Source organism: Schistocerca gregaria, chromosome 5 (assembly GCF_023897955.1).
Source record: "Schistocerca gregaria isolate iqSchGreg1 chromosome 5, iqSchGreg1.2, whole genome shotgun sequence".
Classification (NCBI taxonomy): domain Eukaryota; kingdom Metazoa; phylum Arthropoda; class Insecta; order Orthoptera; family Acrididae; genus Schistocerca; species Schistocerca gregaria.
In genome coordinates, this window is record NC_064924.1 from 563,927,779 (window position 1) to 563,948,116 (window position 20,338).

The window sequence follows — 20,338 nt, forward strand, 5'->3', positions numbered from 1 at the left end:
TAAACCGCCGGCCTTAGGGGTATAGCGGTTCTAGGCGCTCAGTCCTGAACCGCGTGACTGCTGCGGTCGCAGGTTCGAATCCTGCCTCGGGCATGGATGTGTGTGATGTCCTTAGGTTAGTTAGGTTTAAGTAGTTCTAAGTTCTAGGGGACTGATGACCACAGATGTTAAGTCCCATAGTGGTCAGGACCATTTGAACCATTTGAACGAATTAAACCTAAGTAACCTAAGGACATCACAGACATCCATGCCCGAGGCAGGATTCGAACCTGCGATCGTAGCGGTCGCGCGGTTCCAAGCAGTCGCGCTAGAACCGCTCGGTCACTCTGGCCGGCTGTACGAGATACACGATACTTTTTACGGTATCTGTCTATACTAACGGTGTTCTGAGATTCAAAGTCTGCAGGACAGTTACGGCCCAATCTGACAGCAAAGTCACATGATTTTTAGTGGCTTTAAATTACGTTCCGCAAATCTGAATGATCTTTCAATAGAATTTTTACTCCGCGGAGGTGGACACAGCTTGCAGTAACTGTGGTGAGGAGAGCGACCGAAGGCAAGGAGGTAAACGTTCCCCCCCGTTCCCGTCATCTGCACTGTACCGCGACCCGCAGAGGCTAACGTGGGGTCTCGGCAGGGTCAGCCGCTCTGCCAGACAGACCCGGCCAGTGAGTCACGCAGGGGGCCACTGCGATTCCCGGATGAGTGCCGTCACCCCGACGCCAGCAGTCGTGCACTGATACGGGCGTTCGTCACGGCTCTAAGCCCCGCCGGACGGCCGATCTGGTTATGGCCGCCTGCTGTGTACTGTACGGGCGCTCCCGCAGTCGGGCGGAAGTGCTGCTGCGCAGCGTAAACCAGCTGCCCGGACTTACATCAGGGCGCGATCCGGTGATGAGCGGAACTCCTCGCACCGGAAGCACTTGCTGGTTCCGCTTCCGGCATTCCGCAAAGCGGCCTTCTTCAGAGGTGCTTATCCAGTTATTGGTGACGAATGTTGGAGACTGAAGCAAACAGGCAAGGGCTGTTACCTCAGCAGCTAGGGAATAGCAACGTGATATTGGATGTCTCAGCTCGACTGCCCGTTGTAACACCGTATTAATCCACACGGAGATAATAGTTTAAATATCTAACTTCAGTAATACGCGGAACTGTGAACTTCACATCCACCAGATTTTACCACGGTACAGGGTGACACGCGGCAGATGGACGGTTTTGAACTGCGTAGTACTGAGGGCGCGGTGGTGGGAGGTGGTCGTGGTCGGGATAGTTGTGATCCACACTAGACGCCATTTCATTTACTCAGTCACTATGGAGCAGTGGGACTTGCAACGTCGAGTGTTTGTCTATGACAGTTTCGTGAAAAGTGGTGAGCCTCTTTTTGCTACGCAGAGATTGCTTCGTGCGCGGTTTAACCTCGGTCGACATGGTGCTGTTCCGAGCCGTAACACAATCCTCAGATGGGTGGAAAACTTCAGATCAACTGGAAACATACTGGATAAGAAGCATCCTGGCCCGAGTCGCAGAGTAACGACACCAGAAAATGTTGAAAGGGTAAGGCAAGCGTCATCATAAGCCCAGGACGGTCAGCTAAACGTCATGCTAGTGAGTTCATCTACATCTACATTCATACTCCGCAAGCCACCCAACGGTGTGTGGCGGAGGGCACTTTACGTGCCACTGTCATTACCTCCCTTTTCTGTTCCAGTCGTGAATGGTTCGCGGGAGAACGACTGTCTGAAAGCCTCCGTGCGCGCTCAAATCTCTCTAATTTTACATTCGTGATCTGCACGGGAGGTATAAATAGGGGGAAGCAGTATATTCGATACCTCATCCAGGAACGCACCCTCTCAAAACCTGGCGAGCAAGCTACACCGCGATGCAAATCGCCTCTCTTGCAGAGTCTGCCACTTGAGTTTGCTAAACATTTCCGTAACGCTATCACGGTTACCAAATAACCCTGTGACGAAACGCGCCGCTCTTCTTTGGATCTTTTCTATCTCCTCCGCCAACCCGATCTGGTACGGATGCCACACTGATGAGCAATACTCAAGTATAGGTCGAACGAGTGTTTTGTAAGCCACCTCCTTTGTTGATGGACTAAATTTTCTAAGGACTCTCCCAATGAATCTCATCCTGGTACCCGCCTTACCAACAATTAATTTTATATGATCATTCCATTTCAAATCGTTCCGCACGCGTACTCCCAGATATTTAACAGAAGTAACTGCTACCAGTGTTTGTTCCGCTATCATATAATCATACAATAAAGGATCCTTCTTTCTATGTATTCGCAATACATTACATTTGTCTATGTTAAGGGTCAGTTGCCACTCCCTACACCAAGTGCCTATCCGCTGCAGATCTTCCTGCATTTCGCTACAACTTTCTAATGCTGCAACTTCTCTGTATACTAATCAATCGTGAATCGGTTAGACGATTTTTGCATAAAGAATTAAAATTCCACACCTACAAAATTGTTCAGTGCCCAACAACTTAAGGAAACTGATTTTGCTGTAGAAGAATACTTCGCTTACAGAATGTGATTTTGGGATCGAATGAAAATGAAATTTTATTGACGAGCGATGAAGTTCATTGTCATTTAAACGGGACCGTGAATAAGCAAAACCTACGTTACTGGGCTCCAGAGCATCCACACCTTATCCACCAGCGTCCTCTACACTCAGAAAAAGCAACAGTCTGATGTGGTCTTGGCTCTGTTGGCATTATTGGACCTTATATTTTTGAAGAGAACGGGGCCACAGTAACTGTTAATTCAGCTCGTTACTTTTGTATACTTGAAACATTCTTGAAACCAGAACTAAGAAGACGATGAATCCCTTTAAAACGCGATTGATTCCAGCAGGATGGGACAATATCGCACATCTTAAACACTTCAATGGCAGTTCTTAGATACATGTTTCCTGGCCGGATTATCTCACGTTTTGACAATGTTCCTTGGTCTCCCAGGTCTCTCTACTTGTCAGTATACGACTTTTTTCTTTGGGGGTACCTTAAGAACTATGTCTATAACCACAAACCACGAAATCTGGACGAGTTGAAGAATGCAATCATTCAAGAAATTGGTGCCATCCCTGCAGAGATTTTAGTCCATGTGATGGAGGATTTTGAGAAGAGACTTGAGTCCTGCATTCGAAATGATAGACATCACATTGACTATATTATTTTTGACAAATAACTTTGTTAACTAAATTGGCAAATAATGAGCTTTGATTTTGTGTAAATAAACATTCATTAATTTTAAAGTTGACTCAGTAATATTTCATAAAAAACCGTCCGTCTCCCGTGTGTCACCCTGTACCACACAATAACTCTTTTATAACGGCAAATTGTAGGCTATGTCAATAACTTGGAATAACAGGGAAATTAGAAACTTTGTGACTAAATCGCTACACGTTTTATAATATTTCCTATGACGAATGATGATGTTAGCTCCTCATTCCACATAATTTGTCATACTTGTCTATGGAAAAATCAATTAGCGAACAGGGCCCATAACAATCCCAGTGGAGATGAAATACACTGTGTAAGTCGAAGATAAGTCATCCCATTCTGAAAATGGAGATGCGTTAGACCATACAAATAGAGGTGTAGCAAACAAGTTTTAAATAGGAAAAATAGTGAGGTCACGCACAATCCTGCCCTGTCTTTTTTCAAGTCCCCGTCGATATCAAGCTAACAACAAACGATGAAACTTTTTGTTGTTGATGCCGGCAGGTATCCGCTATAACCCTCCTTTCAGTTGAGTTAATCTATCTACGTAAACTACGGAAAATGGCAGTGAAGATGGAAAGAGAAGAAATCTGTTTCCTCGATGTCAACGCAAGGTGTTCTGAGTTAGCGACGAACGACCATACATGACCCAGGTGGCCATCGTCTGCAACTCAGCATCAGTTTTTATTATTTTCACCTCAATGTTCCCGTCAGTTCGCAGCCGAACTGGATCATATAATATATGCATTCCCTCGCTGTGTCCACATTAAAATCTTTTATTTACTTACGCATTTATTGCACTTGATAAGATAAACTCGGTAAGTTTCTCCCTTAAGAGTAATAAATCATTCTTCAAAATTATCAATAATTCCATTACAATAAATACAAAACGTCATTTATATTATCAGTACCTTTGTGACGGGCTAGTAATCTTTTAATCTAGTGTTTTACAATCGTCATTCTTCGAAATGATAGTTCGGAATGAAACGTTAGTCACAAATTTACACCTGTATGACGTATAAGGACATGACATGTTCAAATTTAAAAGACTAGTGGCTAGCTAGACTCCGTCACTGAGATAATAGTAATGTTGTCCTCAACCGGAAAGCTGGTTGGAGAACCGCTGTGCCTCACTCGGTATGCCCTTGTTGGAGGTGGTACCCACGCACTTTCCTCCGACCTTCGAACGGACTACCCAATGTGGGAGACTTGCAGTTCATCGTAGACTCCGAACCAGTCAGTCAGTATCAGAAGGAAAGCAGTCAAAGCGACAGAAAACATCGTAGGACCAACTGAGACTTGTAATTGCATTCTGTCGTTTACTTTCTTATTCGCCAAGCATCATTGAGGTGTAGGTCTTTAACCATAGCATTTTTTAACTACAGACATGCGACTTTGAAATTTTCGATTAGAAATTACATTTGCACGCCAGGGAACACGAGAAAACAACGAATTGATGCCACTATGTCAATATGAAGGGACGCAATCCTGTGAAACCTGAACCAATACATTCAACATCTCAACCTGAAATAAAAGATAGAGTAAGTGTCCTGTGGCCTTACATAGCGTTTCGTTCTGTAAGTACAAAAGAAGTACTAGTGTAAGAAAGATTAACTGTGACAGAGTTTCTATATCCTGCCACTCAAGGCCCTGTTATGACCCAACCTAACTTGTAGTTGGAAGTTAAGGAACATCACGTTTAATGTGAATTTGGAGCCATAGCTGGATCGTATAGTATTTGTCGTAATCAGGGATAAATATGATCAACTAGTGCCTATAAAAACATTCCCCTGAAGTGGGAATACCTATCTAGTATCAATCCCCCATACCAGTGAACTCTAAATAACGCTGATTTCTCGTAGCACTGGTGCGCCAGACTGGACGATAATTCTGACTTCCAAACTCCCTGGAGTCGGTTACAGTCGGTTCAATAATTCATTTCTTGCTCAATCTAATGGCCATTAACCAGTTGCCTCAGCTACACAGTGCATACATTCAACTTGATTTTGTAATCACTGAAATAAAATCATATAATGGGCATCTACATAAAGTGTCAACATTGCAGGATGCGTAAGTTTCTACACGAAGCTTTGCTTCCACTTAGGCAACGTCAGCGTCCATTGTCAACGACTCGCACTGCAAAAGAAGAGCTGAGTTAGTGAATCCGATTCTTCCGTAATTTAGTAAACTACGAATGGTCTGGAAACAGTATCAATCTACGAACTTCCAGCACGCTGAAATACCTGCGGCACAGTTACTTGTGTTAATCAGCAGGACGAAAAACCAGTCCAAAGCTACTTGTTTTATTCACCCGATGACTAGTTTTGGGCCAAGACCCATTTTCAGACCATCGTAACAGAGTCGAAAATGAAATTTCCGAGCACGCGAATGTTGCACGTTTTTGACATAGTTTCCATATGCTCGGAAATGCAATTTTCGACTGTGTTATGATGATTTAAAAATGGGTCTCGGCCCGAAACTAGTCATCGAGTGAATAAAAAAAGTAAAATTTGCACCTGTGGACAGGTTTTTCGTTGTACTATCAATCTGTTGGAAACTCAGCTACAACTTAATTCATTTTTTGAACCCGCCAGTAACAGCAAAATCTTGGAAAACGTTTCCTTGAAGATCTCTTGGCTGCCTGTCCTGATCAGAACCATTTCTGTTCTACCAGCCTACGGCCGTTTGACGCTTGCCGGTGTCAGACCAGCATCAAAAGTTAAAAAAAAAATGGTTCAAATGGCTCTGAGCACTATGGGACTTAACATCTGAGGTCATCAGTCTCCTAGAACTTAGAATTACTTAAACCTAACTAACCTAAGGACATCACACACATCCATGCCCGAGGCAGGATTCGAACCTGCGAACGTAGCGGTCGCGCGGTTCCAGACTGAAGCGCCTAAAACCGCTCGGCCACACCGGCCGGCATCAAAAGTCTGACAGATAGCCAAATAGCATTTAAAAGGAAATTAATGGAATTTCTGAATGGCAGCTCCTCCTACTCATTAGATGAATTTTTGTATATACTAAGGGGGGAAACTTACCCACACCCTACCCAAAAAAATATTAAGTGTCATGCAATATTTTGTGTAATGTAATATCTTGTATAGACACCTTTTATTAACCTTACACGTTTCACATCATTACGAAGTGTCGTATTCATGATCTGTGGAACAAGTACTAATCTAATCTAATCTAATCTTCATACTGCGACCTCGTTTCCACTGTCCTGGCGACCTCCTGCAGCATTCTATGCTCGTTCATGGTGCTAGTGGAGGCTAAGAGCGATAATTCGCAATGGACACGAATTTAGTTGCAGTTTTTGGGTGGAGTGACCTTCCTGGACTAAAAACATACATTTGATAGTTAGACGACACCCTATTAGTGAAAATCGTTCAGAATATTTAATTCAAATACGAAGACAGAATGAAATGAATGTAGCAGGGTAACTCTGGGTTACTCCAGGAAGTTGCCATATTTAATCTACAATGTTACCAAGTCCCAATCATCCTCGCAGCAGAAAGGAACACATTTCCACAGACGATGAGTTTCTTGGGCAGGCCAGCAATCCAGGAGTAAAGCTCGCGCTTCAAAGGCACAGCAGTAGCATCTCGCAAATTGGCAGAGGCCTGAAATGCGCCAGGTGTAAACGAAAGTTTATTACTGAACAGAAACACTATAAATTAAGAGCAGTGGAAATGAAATGGACGGCCTTCCTCTTCATAGCCATCAGTATTTTATTTCTATTTTGTAGGCTATCAAAATATTCATATGAGAATTGTCGTTGGGTAATTGTTAGAATCGACTGCTGAGTCAAGTTTAAATAGGGAAGTAATCAGCGCTCTTTCTAATGAAGGCCTCAATGATGGCAAGTCCTTTAATAAAAAGAAGTTAAATGAATAGTCCGGAGTGATGTTTACACACAGCGACCCACAGCATCATGTGAGAATACGATGCGACGGCGGAGACGGCCGGAAGGTGCTGGAATATGTACACACTATACAGGTGCTGCTGATTCATTTAGGTAAACTACCGAGCTTCTTTAATTGTGCTGTGGAAACAGTTGCACAACAGTATGTGAACAGCACTACCACCTTTGTATCCCACTCACGACACAACTCTCTCACGTACTAGTTAATCACAGCTATACGAGCTATGCTTACACCTTTCTGTAGGCGATTTAATTTCTTCGCAGCAGACAGGCACCTTATTTTGGATCTGATAAACAAGAGTCACAGGCAGTCACAATATCATGCACCTCATACATCGCCATTACTTCGCCCATCCCCAATCTCCATAGTGAATTTCTCATAAACTAAAATTCACACACAGAAATACAATAAAATTTAGCAGTTCCCCACTGATCTCACATATCTTGTCTTATGAAACTTATATACTACCGAAAATAATTTTTCTCCTTTGTCCCTCTGAGCGCTAAGACCGATAGCCTAACCCCGACGAAGTAACCACCTTCTTCTTGATTCTGCTAGTTCGTAACTGCCCCTGAATTAGTTTACGATGTATTCATTTTCACCAATTAGATCTGCAGGTACAGTATTATCGTTTTTCTTATCACCTTTGAGCCTATGCCCCTAAAATCACTGCTTTATAGTGTCTCTCCCACACCGTGAATACTACGAGTACAATAGTTCATGGAAAATCCTCCCATCGGCTAGAGATCAGACGACAACTGTAGCATCTTATCATGAGACGCAGCTCACAAATAACTTCATTCATCTTACGTACCCTAAACTCCTAGCTCGTGTAATTAACTGAAGCTCTCGCAGCTCATCGCGTTGTCAAATGAAATTACATATCAGCTACGAATAATAATTGCGTGCATTTATTCGAGCTTTGGTCTGAAGGATGTGTTGTGGCTCAAATGGCTCTTAGCACTATGGGACTTAACATCTGAGGTCATCAGTCCCCTAGAACTTAGAACTACTTAAACGTAACTAACCTAAGGACATCACATACATCCGTATCCGAGGCAGGATTCGAACCTGAGACCGTAGCAGTCGCGCAGTTCTGGACTGAAGCGCCTAGAACCGCTTCGTCATCGCGGCCGGCCAAGGATGTGATGTATCACGCTTAGTCCTTATTCAGTTAAATAAGTCACACACACGTGGGATTTTGCAAGTTCAGCTCGATGCCAATCCAGGTTAAAACCACTGTTCCTGCCAGAGGTGACGTTTACGTATACCTCCTAATTACCACTAAGTTTAATCACACGTTTTTCCTACTACTCTGTATAAGCACAATAAGTAAAATTTCGTTACTTGCTATACTTCCTGTTACAATGTCATTGGGCAGTTGTGTAGTTCCAAACGTTATGGATTCCTCACTGATACATCCTTTGTAAAGCAGGGCTGTACTATGCAGCTGATCACGTTGCCGACATGAAGAAACTTATTTGCATTGCCATGGCTTGTGTTGGCGCACGAACGCACCAGGACTGCAGTACCGTGAAAGCTTACCTAGGAAGCAGCCTGTGGTTATGAGGCACACGGCTGCAACACACTTCCGCGAAAAGTGCGGCCAACACGCGCAGCCTGAAGTTACTCTGTAGTGGCAGCGCGCGCGTAAAGCAGTCGAAGCGGTAAAACGTGGCGAGCCGCTCTCACGCGACGCCGGGTCGAGTGGTACAGCGCGTCTGAACGGCGGGCTCTCTTACCGGGTATCGCCCACCTTGAGACGGCTCCCCGTCGCTTCCCTCTGACGTCGCAAACCGACTACGGCGTCTGCTGCGGAGGAGACACTTCACTGCTTCACTCGTAACTGGATCGCACAGTGACGCGTCGTGGGATGAAGAGCTACAAACAAAGAAAGAAGGTGAACAATATTGGGATTTTTTCGTTCAGAACTGGGCATTTCTCATGGTTGTTGTGATTCTGCTTCGAAGGAGACGCAAATCAACGTTCTGAGAGCCAAACCTGCCTGCCTCCATTCTTAGGGCTTATACTGTCTATTGCTTTCAGACCTTAATATTAGTGTGATCTGTTCGAGTCCAGGCAGCGACTACACACAACGGCAAAACACGTAGCACCGAAGGAACGACTGGGTCCGTTGTCCAAATATTGTGCATAAAATGGGAACAACAGCTCTGGTGAACACCTGGGAGGACACCACTAATATTCAATTTCATTGCTGATACAAGTTTGGCTTCAGGAAAGGAAAAGGGACTAGAGACGCCATTGGCATGATGAGGATATTGTCAAAGAGAGTTCTGGCCCTTAACGAAGAAGTTTGCGCTTGTTTTATAGACTGGCAGAAGGGCTTCGACAGCATATATTGATGAACATCCTTAAGGAAATAGGAATCAACTGGAGAGACCGGAGACTTATAAGCAACTTGTACCTGGGAGAAAGGGTAAAGGTACGTCTGAACTATAGAGAAACTAACAGTGTGGAAATAGGAAGGGGAGTGAGACAAGGATGGTGTCTGTCGCCAAGTCTTTTTAACCTGTATGGAGAAATGCTGGTGAGAGGAGCGCTGAAACGATGTGGAAACTTAGAAGTAGGACGACGTCTCATCAACACCATCAAGTGTGCAGACGACCTGGTAGTGCTCCCCAAAAATCAGAGAAAGCTGCAACACATGATGAACAATTTGGTGGAAACAGGAAGGAAATATGGCATGGAAATCAACATCTAAAAATCAAATGTGAACCGCATATCAAAACGTGAGAAACACTTGAAGATAACTGTTGACAATCGGGAATTGGAAAATGTGACTCAGTTCAAATACCTGGGAAGTTTTGTCACAAATGATGCCCACTGCACCAACGGAATCGGTGCAAGAATCGCCATGGCCAAAGCTGCTTTCAACAAGAAGAGGACTCTGCTGACCAGCAAGTTGAGTTTGGCACTGTGAAAAACCTGATAAAGTGCTACATTTGGAGCATTCTACTGTATGGACCAGAGACATGGACCATGAGAAAGAAGGAGAAAAAAAATACTTATAGAGAATGAGATTTCCACTCTGCAACGGAGTGTGGCAGATTAAAACTGTGTGCCCGACCGAGACTCAAACTCGGGACCTTTGCCTTTGGCGGGCAATTGCTCTACCAGCTGAGCTACCGAAGCACGACTCACGCTTAGTACTTACAGTCGTGCTTCAGTAGCTCAGATGGTAGAGCACTTGCCCGCGAAAGGCAAAGGTCCCGAGTTCGGGTCTCGGTCGGGCACACAGTTTTAATCTGCCAGGAAGTTTCATACTTAGAGAGCTTTGAAATGTGGTGCTGGAGGAGAATAGAAAAGATCAGGTGGACAGATCGCATAAAAAAAAAACGACGATGTACTGCGAAAAGTAGGAGAGAAGAGAAGTAATCTGCTTACAATTCTTCAGCGAAAGGCCAAGTGGATTGGACAAGTACTTAGACACGAGGGACTCATACATAGTGTCATCGAAAGGAAACTCAGTGGAAACGCAGGACGAGGAAGAAGATAAATTCAACATCTGGACGACATGAAAGATCGAAGGAGATACAACAGACTGAACAAAGAAGCTGAAGACAGGGAACAGTTCAATCAGAAATTCTCCATACGAAGACATGGACCTGCAATTAGGCAGAATACTACATACTAATAATAACAAGTGAAACATGTCCATGTTTGTAAACAAAGATAAATGACCCGCGTTGTTCCTTCACCCCAACAGTTGCTCTCTCTTGCGTTTATCATTTGTTTTCACTGTCGTCTTCTGTCATATATCGTTGTGCTGCCCCTTAGCACAGCAGCAACCACCTCGTGGTCAAATGGAGGCACACCTCCTGTGTCATCAGTTTCATGCGAACTCCGCAATTTGGACCATTTTCAGATCCGAAACTCTGGAGGCAGATTCAATGAGAGCTTAGGTTGCTCACTGTCTCCAGGCTATCTCTCTGTGATAACACCCCGGTCCCCTCACCCAACTAATCCACCCAAAGCTGCGACCATATTCGAGCACTAATATAACAGTACCAACTGTAATATGATGACGCAGTGAACAAGGTTCAGAATGTGTACAACACCATACCCTTATTTCGGGCATACTGGAGATACATGGTTCGTCGATCGGACATTGTGCCTAGGAACTTCAGAGTCACTGTCTACGAGATGAGGCCTCTCATGATGTAAACCGACTACAATGTATGCGTTGCTCCTCTCACACATACATTCTAGCCATGCTGTCAATGAGTCCTGGCGCTATGAGAATGATGGCCATGACATATCCGAAATGCAGGACGTGGCGAAGTCTTGTCATCCGTTCATTCATTCACACATAGTGTTTCGCCTATCTTATAACGAAGGAGAGTCTTCGGGGATGTGAAACGAGTCAATTTATACATGAACAGGCAGGAGCATATAATATATGCTACTTCAGTAAAGTGTACTAACAACCCAAATTATGACTAATACTAATTAACTCACATTGACATCTAGAGGTTTGACTATTACATTGCTTTATACAGGGTGCACAAACAAAGTGTATCACAATATTACAGGAAACAGTACGGGAAAAACCAGGAAACAAGTCCTATAAACATACTGTGTGCTGAAAACAAATACTTGTTGAGATATGCACCATTCTGCTTGCCTCCAGAACGGGCCGACTGTCTTTCTGTTGGTGTTCACTATTCATTCTTTCAGCATCTTTGTCATTACGAGCTTATGGATCGGTTATCCAAACATACGGCTCCAGACCTCTAAATTTTCATTTATAAAACTTCTCTTGCTAGTGGCACTGAAATTCCATCGTACGTTTCCAATAATCACGTATTAGGTACGATGCGACTTAATGAGAGTTTATGCTGACGTCATTGAATTATGACATCATGCCCTGAGTACGTCCGAAGAGGAGTATACGCTAGTTGCGCTAGTCAGTTTGAACCCTGAAGGAGAGCTCAGAGAATTCCTGAAGTGTTGCGCGTTAATTCTCAGACGATACAACTTGACTCTCTGCAGTACTTTGTACACGTGTGTCAATAGCAAAGGTCTCTTTAAAATATCTCACTTCTAAATCAATAGCGGCGGCCGAATACATTAGCTAAATCCACTAAACCTACTGCAAACCTCACCCATGTAGGCTTCAAATGTCGCCAGTAAACAGTCATCTGATAAATACACTATGTGATCAAAGGTATCCGGACCCCCACAAAAACATACGTTTTTCATATTAGGTGCATTGTGCTGCCATCTACTGCCAGGTACTCCATATCAGCGATCACAGTTGTCATTAGACATCGTGGGAGAGCAAAATGGGACGCTCCGCGGAACTCACGGACTTCGAACGTGGTCAGGTGATTGGATGTGACTTGTGTCACACGTCTCTACGCGAGATTCCCATACTCCTAAACGTCCCTAGGTCCACTGTTTCCGATGTGATATGAAGTGGAAACGTGAAGGACACGTACAGCACAAAAGCGTACAGGCCGATCTCGTCTGTTTGCTAACAGAGACCGTCGACAGTTGAAGAAGGTCTTAATGTGTAATAGGCAGACATTTATCCAGACATCACACAGGAATTCCAAACTGCATCAGGATCCACTGCAAGTACTAAAACAGTTGGGTGGCAGGTGAGAAAACTTTCATTTCATGGTCGAGGGGCTGCTCATAAGCTACACATCACGATAGTAAATGCCAAACGACGGCCCACTTGGTAAACGGTACACAATGTGCTGATCCGATGGCAGAAAGTGGGTATTGTGAATGACCGGTGAACGTCATCTGCCAGCGTGTGTAGTGTCAACAGTAAAATTCGGAGGCGGTGGTATTATGGTGTGGTCGTGTTTTTCATGGAGGGAGCTTGCACCCCTTGTTGTTTCGCATGACACTATCACAGCACAGGCCTACATTGATGTTTTAAAGACCTTCTTGCTTCCCACTTTTGAAGAGCAATTCGGGGATGGCGATTGCATCTTTCAACTCGATCGAGCACCTGTTCACAATGCACGGCCTGTGTCGGAGTGGTTACACGACAATAACAGTCCTGTAATGGAGTGTGTCTGTACAGACTCCTCACCTGAATCCTATAGAATACCTTTGGGATGTTTTGGAACGCCGACTTCGTGCCAAGCATCACCGACCGACATCGACACCTCTCCTCAGTGGAGCACTTCGTGAAGAATGGGCTGCCATTCCCCAAGAAACCTTCCAGCACCTGATGGAACGTATGCCTGCGAGAGTGGAAGCTGTAATCGAGGCTAAGGGTGGACCAACACCATACTGGATTCCAGCGTTACCGATGGAAGACGCCACGAACTTGTAAGTTACTTTCAACCAGGTGTCTGGATACCTTTGATCACATAGTGTATATGTGTTTCCTCATCTTTCAAAAAAATGTGTGTGAAATCTTATGGGACTTACCTGCTAAGGTCATCAGTCCCTAAGCTTACACACTACTTAACCTAAATTATCCTAAGGACAAACACACACACCCATGCCCGAGGGAAGACTCGAATCTCCGCCGGGATTATCCGCACAGTGCCTGACTGCAGCGCTTTAGACCGCTCGGCTAATCCCGCGCGGTTTCCTCATCTTTGTTGGTTACTGAAGCCTCGGTTACAGCTCTTTACTACCCTGCCAGTGGACGGGGAAGCAAACGGCTCGCAAGAAAACGCAGAACTAGTCGCGAACACGTCATACGTAACATCAGTAATGGATTCGACACGATCTTTGCAGTCACTCAGTGATCGTATTGGCGCCGAAACGAAAGATAAAAGAGAGAAGACGGAAATACTGAAATCGGTCTTCCGAAATTGTTTCATACAGTCCCCCGTTTCAATCACTGTACAAACGCTGAAATGGAAGATCCTGAGAAAACCGATCGTGAAATAGAAAAGCAACCAAAATTGGTTAGTAGTGTAAAGGCATCAGGACCAGGTGAGAACTTTTAAGATTCTACTGACATTATACGAAAGAACTTTTTCCCCTCCTAGCAGCAGTTTATCATTGTTTACTGGAATAACGAAGAAAGAGCAGGTCATTTGACACCGTCCTGTACTGCCGAAAATAACGCGTGCTGGCCGTGTATCGGACCAGATTTGCGATTGGATTCAAGACTTTTCTGCGGACCTAACTCAACACATCGCTCTTAAAGCAACAAAATCAACAGATATAGAGGTGATCTCAGGATGGCCCCAAGAGTGTGTCATAGAACCGTTACTGTTTACGATTTATATCAATGATCTAGAAGAAAGCGTTAGGAGCTATTTACTTCATTACGATACCCTTGTGTATAAGAAAGTAGCAACGGCAGAACGCAGTATCAATTTTCAGAATGACGTGGAGGGAATTGATGAATGGTGCAGGCTCTGACAGTTGACAGTGAACGCCAGTAAATGAACATATTACGCCTAAATAGGACAAGGAATCCACTACTGTACAGCTGCGCTATTGAGAGAAATTGCTGGAACAGTATACACAGTGAAATACCAAGGAGTATCTGTCCGGAGAGACCTTAAATGGAAATTTTCATAAAATCTAAATAGTAGGAAAAGCAGATGTCAGATTGAGTGAGATTCATAGGAAGGGTGTTAAGGAAATGTATCTGTTCTGCTAAAGAAGTTGTTTACGAGACGACTTATTCGACCGATTCCTGAGTATTGTTCATCAATCTGGGATCTTGACCAGGTATGACCGAGAGAAGAGGAAGAGCGACGCTTACAGAGTTTCTCAACAAGCTACAGTGGCAGAAACTACAAGAAAGGGGTTGTGAATCAACGGAGAGGTTGTTTTGAAGTTGCGAGAGAATACTTTCCGGTAAGAGCTGGACAAGATACAACTTCCTCCCACATATATCACACGGAACTATCGCGACGAGGAAATTCGAGAAACTAGAGTTACTATCGAGGCTTACCGACAATCATTCCTCCCTCGCGCCATTTGAGAGTGCAGCAAGAAAGGGGCGGCACAAGTACTCTCTGCCACACACTGTCAGGTAGCTTGGGGAGTACTGATGGAGATTTAGACATGCTAACAACTTGATATCCAGTGCCATCCCAGGACTCTTGACAACTCAGTGTAGGACTGTTATAAAGTAGTCTGCTCTGTACAGATTCTTAACGCTCCGCAGCGTCGTTTTCCTATTACAGGATCTGGAAGCAGCGTTCCAGTCAGAGCGCACGACAGATTTCGTAATAACAAGCGAGCGCTATATATACGTAGGGAGTTCTAGAAACCGTGCACTTACTGTATCGGAAGGCCCCAGCAGTCACTCGCACCGGATCCTATACTCGCCATCAACGGCTGAGCACCTGCGTCACAATATAAGTTACCTGCTGGAGAGGCGCGGCGGAGTGCCTGCCAGGGAAACACGGGGCCCGCGCCTATTACTCACCCGAGATCGCTCGCCCACGCCGCATCCAGCTAGCGGCTGCGGTCACCGCTGCCGCACAGTTCCGGAGTTCCTGCTCACGGAGACCCGACGACGCATTTCCTGTCACGTAAGCACCCAGGATTTCATCTCACCGCCACCCGTACACCGAGAGATGCGTCTAGCAAGAGGTGTCCGGGGAGAAGTCGCGAGTGTCAAGTTTTAACTTTTGTCTTCAGAAACGGCCACAAGAAAACATTATCATTCCAGTATGAGATTTTCCCTCTGGAGTGGATTGTGCGCTGACATGAAACTTCCTGGCAGATTAAAACTGTGTGCCGGACCGAGACTCGAACTCGGGACCTTTGCCTTTCGCGGGCAAGTGCTCTACCAACTGAGCTACCCAAGCATGTCAATGTTGGAAGGATAGAAAATTTTAGTGTATGGGGAGTACAAACAGCGCTACACACGGTTCAATTTTTGGTTCGTACTATTTATTCCTTATACATGTGTATGACATTCCACTTGATAATCATTAAGCAAAATAGATACTTTTTGCAAACAATATTGTTATTACCATAAACCCCATTAGGAGAAAGCAATACAAGAATGTTAGTGATAGTTTTGAAAGAATTATTAAGTGATTCTCTGAAAAACTGACACTCCCTTAATGATGAGAAAAGATACCGTATTCACTTCTGTGCAACATATAGAGTCATGCCAACAGCTCGTGTAGCGCATGAACAGGAGTCAGTAAACAGGCTGCAAAACTGTAAATTACTGGATGTACGTACACATGAAAACTTTACTTGGGAGAAACATATTACTGAGCTATTCAGACAATTAAATTCGGCTATGTGTGCCCTTCGTCTAATTCCTAGTCTTGATAATAAACAAATTAACTCATTCGCATATGTTGCTTATGTACACTCGATTACGTCTGAGGGCATAATTTGCTGCGCTAACTTATCGCCTAGAAAGAAAGTACTGATAGTACAAAAGTAAAAATAATGTGAAGTGCTCACCTGCAATCATGTAGTAGGTACCTCTTCAAGGAGTTAAGCAATTTAACTGTACCTTTGTATAACTCATATACGATAAGGAAATTTTTAAAATTAATGCGTCTAAATTTGACAAGATTAGTGCTGTGTTTACCTGCAACACTAGACGAAAATATGATCTTTACTACTCATCGTTAAAAGTGTCAGTATCTCAGAAAGAAGTTCGATATGCATCAACAAAAATTTTCATCATTTTCACAATAACATCAAATGCCAGGGATAGCAAAGTAAGTTTTAAATCTAAACTAACATGTATTTTTAGGAGCTGGTGTCCCATAGCTCCTATATACATTGACGGAAAACAATTGCAACACTGAGAAGGAGTGGTGCAACATAAAAGGAAGTTGGTAGGCGTGTTTCTACATCTGAAAGACGTCTACTCGAATTTCCTGCTAGTCGCATGAGGGTAGCACTAGTAGAGCAAATCACAATGCAAATCAAGTTTGCTTTAAATATACACCATGATGAAGGTAAACGTTAGGTACCTTTCAGATTGGACATGATAAGTTGATGGTAATCAAGAATGCCTTTAAGGCGAGAAAGGCGCCTTTGTCAGCTCCTCACTGACTTTGAACGAGATTTTGTACAAGGGCTACGAGAAACATCTACGTCATCTACGTGATTACTCTGCTATTCACAATAAAGTGCTTGCCAGAGGGTTCAATGAACCACCTTCAAGCTGTCTCTCTACCATTCCACTCTCTTATTTTATCGTGATGATCATTTCTCCCTATGTAGGTGGGTGCCAACAGAATGTTTTCATATCGGAGGAGAAAACTGGTGATTGAAATTTCATGAGAAGATCCCGTCGCAACGAAAAACGCCTTTGTTTTAATGATTGCCACTCCAATTAACCTATCATGTCTGTGACACTATCTCCCCTATTTCGCGATAGTACAAAACGAGCTGCCCTTCTTTGTACTTTTTCGATGTCATACGTCAGTCCCACCTGATGCGGATCCCACACAGCAGAGCAATACTCCAGAATAGGGCGGACGAGCGTGGTGTAAGCATTCTCTTCAGTAGAGCTGTTGCACCTTCTAAGTGTTCTGCCATAGAATCGCAGTCTTTGGTTTGCTCTACCCACAATATTATCTATGCGATCGTTCCAATTTAGGTTATTTGGAATTGTAATCCCTAAGTATTTAGTTGAATTTACAGCCTTTAGATTTATGTGACTTATCGCGTAATCGAAATTTAGCTGAACTCTTTTAGCACCCATGTGAATAACTTCACACTTTTCCTTATTCAGGGTCAACTGCCACTTTTCGCACCATACAGATATCTAATCTAAGTTATTTTGCAAATCGTTTTGATTATCAGATGACTTTACAAGACGGTAAATGACTGCATCAGTTGCAAACAGTCTAAGATGGCTACTCAAATTGTCTCCTATGTCGTTAATATAGATCAGGAACAATGGAGGCCCTATAACACTTCCTTGTGGAACGCCGGATATTATTTCTGTTTTACTCGATGACTTTCCGTCTATTACTACGAACTGTGACCTGTCTGACAGGAAATCACAAATCTAGTCGCACAACTGAGGCGATACTCCGTAGGCACCCAGTTTGGTTAGAAGACGCTTGTGAGGAACGGTGTCGAAGTCTTCTGGAAATTTAAAAATATGAATCACTTTGACATCCCGTGTCGATAACACTTATTATTTCATGAGTATAAAGAGCTAGTTGTGTTTCATAAGAACGATATTTTCTGAAACCGTACTGACTACGTGTCAATAAATCGTTTTCTTCGAGATACTTTACTTCATAATGTTCGAATGCAATGTATGTTCCAAAACCCTACTGCAAATCGATTTTAGTGGTACGGTCCTGTAATTCAGCGGATTACTCCTACTCCCCTTTTTGGGTATTGGTGTGACTTGAGCAATTCTGCAGTCTTTAGGTACGGATCTTCCTGTGAGCGAGTGGTTGTATATAATTGCTAAATATGGAGCTATTTTACCAGCATATTCTGAGAGGAACCTGACTGGTATACAATCTTGACCGGAGGCCTTGCCTTTATTAAGTGATTAAGTTGCTTCGTTTCTCCGAGGATGTACGTTTCTATGTTCCTCATCTTGGCAGTTGTTCTTGACTGGAATTCAGAAATATTTACTTCGACTTCTTTGGTGAAGCAGTTTCAGAAAACCATGTTTAATAACTGTGCTTTAGTGGCACTGTCATCAGTGGCTTCAACGTTGTTATCGCTCAGTGAAGGTAGTGATTGCGTCTTGCTACTGGTGTGCTTTATGTACGACCAGAATCTCTTTGGGTTTTCTGCCAGATTTCGAGACAGAATTTCGTTTTGGAAATTATTAAAAGCATTTCACATTGAAGTACGCTCCATATTTCGAACTTCTGTAAAACTTTGTCAATCTTGGGGATTTGGCGTTCTTTTAAATTTGGCATGCTTTTTTTCGTTGCTTCTGCAACAACGATCTGACCCGTTTTGTGTACCATGGGGAATCAGTAACATACTTATTAATTTACGTGGTATATATCTCTCAATTGCTGTCGATACTATCTCTTTGAAAACATTCCACAACTTTACTACAACACTTACATGATCAGATCGTAAGGAGTGAAGACTGTCTCTTAAAAAGGCGTTATGAGCATTTTTATCCGCTTTTTTAAATAGATATATTTTGCGTTTCTTTTTGATGGTTGTAGGTGTTACAGTATTCAGCCCAGCAGCAACTGCCTTGTGGTAGGTAATACATGTATTTGTCAGAATACTCACTATTTGCCCAGGATTATTTGTAGCTAAAATGTCAAGTGTGCTTTCGCAAACATTTACGCTTCGAGTGGGCTCATGAACTAATTGTCCAAATAATTTTCTGAGAAAGCATTCAGTACAATTTCGGATGACGTTTTATGCCGGCCGCCGGCTTTAAACATATAATTTTTCCAGCATATTGAGGGTAGATTGAAGTCACCACCGACTATAATTGTATGAGCGGGGTACTTATTTGAAATGAGACTCAAGTTATCTTTGAACTGTTCAGAAACTATATTTTCTGAGTCGGGGGTCGGTAAAACGATCCAATTAATAGTTTAGTCCTATTGTCAGGTATAACCTCCAGCCATACTATTTTACACGAACTATCTAGTTCAATTTCGCTACAAGGCAAACTACCTCTGACAGCAATAAATACTCCACCACCAAATGTATTTAATCTATTCTTTCTGAACGATGTTAGATCGTTTGAAAAAAATTCGGCTGAACTTATTTTCGGCTTTAGCCAGCTCTCTGTACCTACAACTATTTGAGCTTTCGATCAGAGCTCGGAGTTCTGGTTCTTTCCAAAAACATCTACGACAATTTACAACTACAATACCAATCGTTTCTGCAACTACCTTACTGTGTTTTACCTGACCACTTTTAGACGGACGTGGACGTCCCGTCTGTGGTTCGCTGAGACCCTCTAACCTGGATGTTCCTTCTGCGACATTGCGCAAACACTTGGCAGGAATGTAGTCACTGTACACCATTGGTGGTAGCGGGAGTCACAGGACTGTACGGTCACCGAGAGCGAAGACCATCGTGTTCGGCTTATCGCTCTGGCGCATCGTAGTCCATCTGCAACAGCAACTGGAGCAGCAGTTGGCACCGCAGTGGACAGTGGCACAACGAACTGTTACAAGTCGGTTAATTCAAGGACCACTCCGAGCCAGACACCCTGTGGCGTGCTTCCCACTGACCCCAAACCACCGCCATTTGCGACTTCAGTGGTGTCAAGCGAGCTC